Source organism: Molossus molossus, unplaced genomic scaffold (genome assembly GCF_014108415.1).
Source record: "Molossus molossus isolate mMolMol1 unplaced genomic scaffold, mMolMol1.p scaffold_m16_p_20, whole genome shotgun sequence".
Taxonomy (NCBI): domain Eukaryota; kingdom Metazoa; phylum Chordata; class Mammalia; order Chiroptera; family Molossidae; genus Molossus; species Molossus molossus.
The window spans coordinates 15,793,217-15,803,043 of record NW_023425356.1 but is presented as its reverse complement, the minus strand read 5'-3'; positions in this window follow the sequence as shown (position 1 = coordinate 15,803,043).

Genomic DNA, 9,827 nt, shown 5'->3' with positions numbered 1-9,827 from the left:
CTGTACTTATCCCTATTTCCAAACTCTCCCTCAGATATAGAAATCTTTTCTTAATATGCTTAAACACACCAACTTGGTCAATTTCATCTTCTTCTTTTTTTAAATTAAAACATGTTCGTCCGACCAGTGTGGCTCAGTGGTTGAACGTTGACCCATGCACCAAGAGGTCACCAGTTCGATTCCCGGTCAGGGCACATGCTTAGGTTGTGGGCCGAATCCCCAGTGGGGGCATGCAGGAGGCGGCCAAGCAATGTTCTCTCTCATTGATGTTTCCATCTCTCTCCCCCTCTCACTTCCTCTCTCTCTAAAATCAATAAAGGAAAAAAAAAATTAAAAATATATAAAGAAATTAATTAAAACATGTTCTATGACTTTTTTAAAATTGCTTAAAGTATTACAGATGTCCCCCCTTTTTTCCCCATTGACCCGCTCCTCCCTGCTCCCACCCCTCTCCTGTTTTCCCCAACCTAATGTCTGCGCCCATTGGTTGTGTATATATGCATATAAGTTCTTTGGTTTATCTCTTCCTACCCCTCCCACTCCCCGTCCCTCTGAGGTTTATTAGTCTATTCCATACTTCCATGACTCAGGATCTATTTTGGTCGACAGCTTATTTTGTTCATGCTATTTACAATAGCTAAGATCTGGAAACAACCCAAGTGTCCATCAGTAGATAAGTAAGTAGATAAAAAAGCTGTGGTACATATACACAATGGAATACTATGCAGCTGCAAGAAAGAAAGATCTCATCCTTTGAGACGTCATGGAGGGACCTGGAGAATATTATGCAGAGCAAAACAATTTCATCTTGAATAATTCTCCCCAGGTCCCTTTTCCTATTCCATTTGGGATTGGTTGACTTCTAAGCTTGCTGTGCTGTGTTTTGATGTTCTCTCTTGGTTTACCTTCATTTTGGCCAAGCACAGTTCTCTAGTAGCTTTCTGAAAAAAGGAGTAGATTAGAGAAAAAAAATTTTTAAAGCTGTATACATGTCTGAAAATGCTTTTATTCCACCCTCGCACCTGGTTGATAGCTTGCCTTAGAATATGAGGCTGGAAATTCCTCAAAATTCAAAGGCATTGCTCAGTTGTCTTTCAGCTTCCTGTACAGTTGTTGAGAAGTCCAGTGCCATTCTATTCCTTTCTAATTCTTTTTTTGCTGTTAATCCTCACCTGAGGATATTTTTTTTATAGATATTTAGAGAGGGAGGGAGAGAGGGAGAGAATTAATGGACACATTGATTGGTGGCCTCTCGTATGTGCCCCTACCAGGGCCGGGGACTGAATCTGCAACCCAGGCACGTGCCTTTGACCAGAAATCAAACCTGAGACCCTTCTGTGTATGGGCCGACGCTCTAACCACTGAGAAACACCGGCCAGGCCTTTCTAATTCTTTTCGTTTGTTTGTTTTTAAACTTATCTTTATTGTTGAATGTATTACATATGTCCCCACTTATTTGCCCTACTGACCCCCTCCTCACCAATACGGCCCCCTTCCTGCCTTCCCCACACTATTGTTTGTGTCCATTGGTTATGCATATATGCATAGAAATTCTTTGGTTTATCTCTCTCCACGTTCCCTTTGAGGTTCATCAGTCTAACAACCAATCTGTACTTCTTAATTCCTTCATCTTTTTCACCCATCCTCCCTGCCCCATCCCATCTGGCAACCAACAAAAAGTTTTCTGTATCTATGAGTCTCTGTTCTGCTTGCTCATTTTGTTTGTAGATTCAATTGTTGATAGATATCTATTTATTGCCATTTTATTGTTCATATCTTTGTTCTTCTCCTTCAAGAAGACCCTTCAATATTCCATATCATACTGGTTTGGTGGTGATGAACTCCTTTAGCTTTTTCTTATCTGGGAAACTCTTGATATGTCCATAGATTCTAAATGATAGCTTTGCAGGATAGAGTAATCTTGGTTGTAGGTTGTTGCTTTTCATGACTTTGAATACCTCTTGCCACTCTTTTCTAGCCTGCAACATTTCTTTTGAGAAATCAGACGATAGTCGTAGGGGAGGTCCTTTGAAGGTAACAGACTGCTTTTCTCTTGCTGCTTTTAAGCTTCTCTCTTTGTCTTTGACCTTTTGCACTTTGAGGATGATGTGTCTTGGTGTATAATTCCTTGGATTCATCTTGTTTGGGACTCTCTGTGCTTCCTGCACTTGTATGTCTATTTCCTTCACCAAGTTAGGGAAGTTTTCTGTCATTATTTTTTCAAATAGGTTTTCAATTTCTTGTTCTCTCTCTTCTTCTGGTACACCCAAGATGCAAATGTTGGTATGCTCAAAGTTGTTCCAGGGGCTCCTAATGCTATCCTCATTTTTTTTTTTTATTCTTTTCTTTTCTTTTTTTTTTCTGTTCTGATTGGGTGTTTTCTGCTTCCTTATATTCCAAAATGATGGTTTGCTTCTTGGCTTCACCTACTCTACTATTGATTCCCTGTAAGTTACTCTTTATTTCAGTTAGTGCATCCTTCATTTCTGACTGGTCTTTTTTTATATTGTTGATGTTTTCACTAAGTTCCTTGAGCATCCTTATAACCTGTATTTTGAACTCTTCATCGGATTGATTGCTTATCTCCATTTTGTTTAGTTCTTTTCCTGGAGTTTTGTTTTGTTCTTTCATTTGGAACATGTTTCTTTGTCTCCTCATTTTGGCTGCTTCCCTGTGTTTGTTTCTATGTATTAGGTAAGGTTGCTATGTCCCCTAGGTTTTGTATGTGGCCAATTGTTGTATGTGCCCTGTAGGGTCCAGTGGCACAACCTCCCTGGTCACCCAGCTGGGCCCGCAAGGTGCACTCCTCATATAAACTACTGTGCATCCTTCTATTGTAATTGAGTCTTGATGTGCTGTTGGCACATCAATGGGAGCGATTTTACTCAGGCTGATCAGCTGCAAGGACTGGCTATGCCCACTGACCACCAACCTCTGACTACCTTGGCGGTTCAGCTGTGCAGTGGCCACCACACAGAGCAAGACTTACTTCAGCAGGGCTCTGGTACCCACTGTGACCTTGAATGTGTCACTTGTGGAGGTTGGGTGGTGGTGCTTTGCTGTAGTCTGAAGCTGTCCACTGGGTGTGCTGGCTCTGAGGAAGGTCAGCCACTGCCTATGTTCTACCCTGGGCCACCAGGCATAAGCAACCAAGCTATCTGCCGATTACTGTTTCTTATACTGGGCTTGGAGGTGCCCTGGCGAAGCCAAGCTGTGAACCAAGGCTGGCTGCTTCTAGTGTCAAGCCTGGGGCCCCTGAGGGAGAGATATGAGGCTTGCTGAGGTCGAATGTTGCTTGTTCGAGAGATTTTAGGAAAATCTGAAGCAGGATCCAAGACAGGCTAAACCAATGGTAAAGCAATGGGAAACAGCTTGCGTGGGCCCTAAAGTTGGGTGGGGCAGGGCCTCAGGGAATTACCAAGATGGGACAAATAGTGTGAGCCAGGTTGCTGGAGTCCCAGATGGTGGGTATTTGCTGCCCCCGGGAAGGGCTTGCCAAGGGAAAAATAGCCTCCCACAGCAAGTCTGGCCAGGAGAAAGCTGCCCGTACAGCTCTCGCCCCAAGGCCAAACAACTCAGTTCTTTGCCGTCTGTCTCTGGTGCCTTTCAAGCTGCCTCCCCAGTGCTGGAGCCCAGGAGTGAGTCCCTTTAAGAGGAACTGCCTGGGGCTCCAAAAGCCTCAGCCTCAGTTCCCACTGTTTTGTTTTTTAAATTTTTTTGTTCTTTATTGATTTTAGAGGAAGAAGGAGAGAGAGAGATAGAAACATTGATAAGAGAGAACATCGATTGGCCGCCTCCTGCATGCCCTTCACTGGAAATTGGGAAACCTGGGTATGTGTCCTGACCGGGAATCGAACTGGCAACTTCCTGGTGCATGGGTCGATGCTCAAACACTGAGCCACGCTGGCCAGACTCCCACTGGTTTTTACAGCAAGAAGTTGTGGGGACCTCTCTTCCTGGCACTGGAGCCCTGAGCTGGGTGCCCATCCCACATGGGGACCCCTCAGTCCTCAGGGAGGACCTTCCCAGCCAAGGTGTCCTCCCAATTGTTATCCACCACACGTGGTGTGGGACCAGCTTGTCTGTGCTCCCACCCCTCCTACCAGTCTCAACGTGGCTATTTCTTTAATTCCATAGTTGTAGGACTTCCATTCAGCTCGATGTCAAGCGGTTCTGAATGATGGTTGTTCTGTAGTATAGTTGTAACTTTGATGTGATTGTGGGAGAAGGCGAGACCACATTTACCTACCCTCCATCTTGACCAGAAGTCTCTAATTTTTTTTCTTATTAACCGTCACCTGAGGATATTTTTTCCCAATTATCTTCAGACAGAGTGGGGGTGAGACAGAAAGAGAGACAGAGAGAGACAGAGAAACATAGATGTGAGAGGGACACATTGACTGCTTGCCTCCTGCACAATCCGGACCAGGGCTGGGGACGAACCACAACTGAGGCATGTTCCCTTGACCGGAATTAAAACTGAAACTCTTCGGCCCACAGGCTGACGCTCTAACCACTGAGCAAAAACAGCCAGGGCAAGTCTGTAATTCTTGATCCTTAATGTTCTTTCTCTCTCTCTTCCTTTTCCCACCAGCTTTTCTTGTTTTTGTTTTTGTTTTTTTGTCTTAGTGCTCTGAAGTTTTACAATGATATATCTTTTTGTGGATAAATTTTCTTTCATGGTGCTAAGTCCTTAATGAGCCCTTACAATAAAGAAACGTGTGTTTTTCCACTTGGGAAATGTTCTGGAATTATTTCATGGACAATAAATTCCCTGCGTTTCCTCTGTTGTCTTTCTGGAATACCCATTATTTAGATTTTGGACCTACTAGACCTGTCCTCTAATTTAAAAAATCTTTTTATTACCACCCTGGCCAGTTTCGCTCAGCGATTAGAGCATTGGCCTGCAAACCAAAGAGTCTCAGGTTAGATTCTGCTCAAGGGCATGTACTTCTGTTGCAATTTGACCCCCGGATGTTGTTGTGGTCGTGTGGGAGGCTGCTGATGGATTTGTCTCTCTCACATTGGTGTTTCTCTCTCTCTCTCCCTCCCGCCCTCTTCCCTTCCACTCTATCTGAAAATCAATGGAAAAAATCTTCCATTTCATTGAATGAGGATTAAAAAATAAATAAATAAAACCTTTTTATTATCATTTTTCTTCCTCTCCTACTCCTTCTCCTTCTTTATACCCTGAGAAATTTTCCCATCATCTTCTAGCCCTTTTGTTAAGCTTTTCATTTTTGCTCTTATATTTGTATTTTCCAAAACACTCTTTTTCTTAAATATGCCTTTTTCATAGCACTCTGTTCTTCTTTCATGGGTGCAATATTTTCTCATCCCTTGAGAACATTAAGGGTAATGTGCTTTTAAGTTTTTCTCCCTTGACTCTAATGTTTACATCTATTTGTTTGAGCCACTTTCTTTCATGTTGGAGCAGCGGTTCTCAACCTGTGGGTCGTGACCCCTTTGGAGGTTGAACAACCCTTTCACAGGGTGTATGTATGCAGATACGCCCACATACAAGTACCCGGTGTGATGACATCATCGCACCAACCCCATCACATACACCCCATACAAATACAGGTATATATAACAGGGTTGGCATCATAATGTACTTATGCAGACCAGTCACACATGTGTAGAGAGCAGCTACTGTGTAGAAAGCAGCTACTCTGTTAAAAGCAGCTACTGTGTTGAAAGCAGCAGCATTGGAGGTAAAATGACACTTCATGAATTTTAATTACTTGGTAAATGTAAAATCATGTACTGTAAAATCATCAACTACTGAAAAAAAAAATCTGTACCATGGGAACTTAATCTGGATGCTGATTGGTCTATTTATATTCAGCTGTGGTTGATGTGAATACTGCCCCCTTGTGATAGCAACAGGTATGTAAAAAAACAACATCACAGAGAATGGTAAATCATAGGAAACTTCAATGAACTGTATTGACTAACCTATGCCATGTATCATCTTTTGTATTATTAAAACTATTGTTATATATTATTTTCATTAGCAAACTATCCCATGACAATGGATCATGTAGAGAAGAACGTTAAGAAAAGGAAATATAGTGAGGATTTTTTACAGTATGGTTTTACCTCAATAATTAGAGCAGGAATTGAGAAACCACAATGTGTTATTTGTTGTGAAGTTCTATCAGCCAAATCTATGAAGCTGAACAAACTAAAATGCCATTTTGATAGCAAGTATCCAAGCTTTGCCGGCAAGGATACCAACTATTTTAGAAACAAAGCTGATGGACTCAAGAAAGCCAGACTTGAAACTTGCTACAAACAAAATGTAGCAGTCATTGAAGCTTCATATTTGGTGACACTCGGAATTGCCAGAACTATGAAACTTCACACCATTGCTGAGGATTTACTGTTGCCAGTGGCTAATGACATTGTTCGAGTTATGATTGGAGACAAATTTGTTACAAAATTGAGTGCACTTTCCTTATCTAGCGACACTGTCCACAGAAGAATAGATGACATGTCTGCTGATATTCTTGATCAGGTAATCCAGGAAATTAAATCTGCTCTTCTTCCAATATTTAGCATCCAGCTTGATGAGTATTCAGACGTTGCAAACTGTTCACAGTTACTGGTTTATGTGAGGTATATTAATGATGGCAACTTTAAAGATGAGTTTCTTTTTTGCAAACCTCTTGAAACAACAACTACTGCATGTGATGTATTTGACACAGTTGGTTCATTTCTGAAAGAGCATAAGATCTCTTAGGAAAAGGTTTGTGGTGTTTGCACAAATGGTGCTCCAGCTATGCTAGGATGTTGATCTGGATTTCAACATTTGGTACTGAATGAGTCACCAAAAGTCATCAGAACTCACTGTATGATTCATTGGCAAATATTAGCAATGAAGATGCTGCCACAAGAGTTATAAGAAGTAATGAAAAGCATAAGTTCTGTCAATTTTGTAAAGGCGAGCACTTTAAACAGTCGACTGTTTTCGCAATTTTGCAAAACAGTTGGATGCACAGAGTAGGATGTGCCAAACAATGCTCTGCTATTTCACACTGAAGTGAGATGGTTGTTGACAGGAAAAGTTTTAAAACATGTTTTTGAGCTTCATGATGAACTCAAAATGTTTTTTAATCAGAAAGCAAGACCGCAGTTCAAAGCACTTTTTAGCGATAAAAGTGAACTGCGGAAAATAGCTTACTTGGTTGACATCTTTGCCATCTTGAATGAGTTAAATTTATCACTACAAGGACCAAAAGCAACATGCCTTGATTTGTCTGAAAAGATCCAATTATTCCAAATGAAACTTCAGCTTTGGCAAAAAAAAATTGGATGAAAATAAAATTTACATGTTGCCTACCTTATTTGCTTTCTTTGAGAAACATGACATTGAACCAGACAAAAGGATTACGATGATAATTTCTGTGAAAGAACACTTGCAAATGCTTGCAGACAAAATTTCATTGTACTTTCCAAATCTACCTTACATCCCATTTGCACTTGCCAGAAACCCATTCATGGTCAAAGTTGAAGATGTTCCTGAGACAGCACAAGAGGAGTTCATTGGACTTATTAACAGCAATGCAGCAAGAACTGATTACTCTACAATGCCAGTTACAAAATTCTGGATCAAGTGGTTGTAGTCATATCCTGTTCTGTCTGAGACTGTGTTATGCCTTCTTCATCCATTTTCAACAACATATCTTTGTGAAATAAGGTTTTCCAGCTTGTTGGTTATCAAGTCTAAATACAGAAGTAGACTTGTTGTGGAAGATGATCTTTGTTGTGCTCTTATAAAGACTGCCCCGAGAATTTCTGATCTGGTAAGAAGCAATGTCAACCTTTGCACTGATGTTGGCTTTTTACCCATACTGTTGCAAAATGTAGCAATGTAGTTTACTGTTGTTATATTAAGACTGTTACCCATGCTACACCATGCTTCAAGACAAAATTTTATTTATTTGTAATTAGAAATAAATATTTCACAATATATAATTACATATTGTTTTTGTGATTAATCATTATGCTTTAATTCTGTTCAATTTGTAACAATGAAAATACATCCTGCATATCAGATATTTACATTGCGATTCATAACAGTAGCAAAATTACAGTTATGAAGTAGCAATGAAAATAATTTTATGGTTGGGTGTCACCACAACATGAGAAACTGTATTAAAAGGTCATGGCATTAGGAAGGTTGAGAACCTCTGTGGTATAGGATTTTATCCATTGGTCCAATGTGGCCCATGTTAGAAAACTAAGGTGAATCAAACTCACAGCACACTATTCACCGTACAGAGTGCTTGTTTATTAATTTATAATGGGTTGTGTTTCTTTCCAATAACTGGGACATTTATATCTGCTATCCAGGGTATTCTTTCTCAGGTATCAAGCCAGAAGGAAAACTCACAGTTATCAGATGTTTCCTGTACACCAAGGTATATTAGTTACATTTTTGTACATTTTTCTAGTTAATCTGCACTCTAACCCTGTGAGGTATTATCTGTATTTTACACACAAGAAAACCAATTGTTTTTTGTTGTTGTTGTTGTTTCTTATCCTCACCTGCAGACATTTTTCCATATTTTGTTCAGATAGAGTGGGAGGGAGAGAGAGAGAGAAACATCGACGTGAAAGGGACACATTGAGTGGTTGCCACCCATACAACCCAATCAGGGCCAGGGACGAACTGCGACTGAGGTACATGTTAGAGGGAACCGAACCTGGGTCTCTCTGGACCACAGGCCGACACTCTAACCACTGAGCCAAACTGGCCAGGGTGAAAACCAATTATTCAAAGAGGTTGAGTACGTTTCTCAGTGAGAGAGAGTGAGAACCTTCTGGCTGTAGTACCCACGGGCCTCTTCCTACTCTGGGCTAGATAACCGCAAGTGAGGCAGAGATGAGATGGCCTCACAAGGTTCACGTCACAGCAGAATTCGGGAGTCAGGAAAGGCCTCTCTGATGACCCTAGATCTGAGTCCTAAAAGAAGAGTGTGGACAAATGAAGAGTGTGGGCAGTGGCCCTGGGATCGGGGAGCACTGGGGTGAGTTTGAGGAACCACGTGGCTACAGCTCGGCAAGCTTGGGTGAGCTCCGAGGAGCCCCTTAGAGACCTCAAAGAGGAAAACTGAGATGAGATTGCCAGTCTATAGCCCAGGTCCCTTTGGAGCTGGGTGACCCAGGCTGCTCTTTATGGAGGGCAGGGAGGCCATTAAAAAACCCAGACTTTTCTATCTTCACATGACACTCTAGGTCCTAGAGTCTAGGATGTTCCAGTCCCTTAAATTACTTGGATACTTTTTTCCAACATAGCTGACTTCCTAGTGTTGGTAATTTCCTGCAGAAGGTTCATTAATTGGGCTATCACTGTTTTTCTTACAATGCTGTAGTATCTGTAAAGTCTTCAAGTTTGACCAGTAACTAATGATTAATAATTTGAGGACCAAGAGACCTATGGTTCCACAACTGGAGTGACTGTTGGAATCACCTAGAGAGGTTATTAAAGATACAGAGGCTTGAGACCCAACCTGACCTACTAAATCAATAGCAAGTTCCACAAGCTATTCTTATGTAGCTGGTCTGACCACATCTCAGGAAGTCCATGCTCTGGGACAGGGTCAGTGGGAGGTCAGACAGGTGGGTGAGGGCAGCAAAGATCCTGAGCAAGGCCCATGTTTTCTGCCTCATGGTGAAGATTCCAGTAGCACAGGGAGTGTGTCTTATGTATGTAAATGCCATGTGTCTTTCATAAAGGCTGTGCTCACCTATTGACTCAATTAGCTAGTGATATTTCTAGAAAGTGCTATGGTCATTGTTCTCAAGAAGCTTATTAGCTG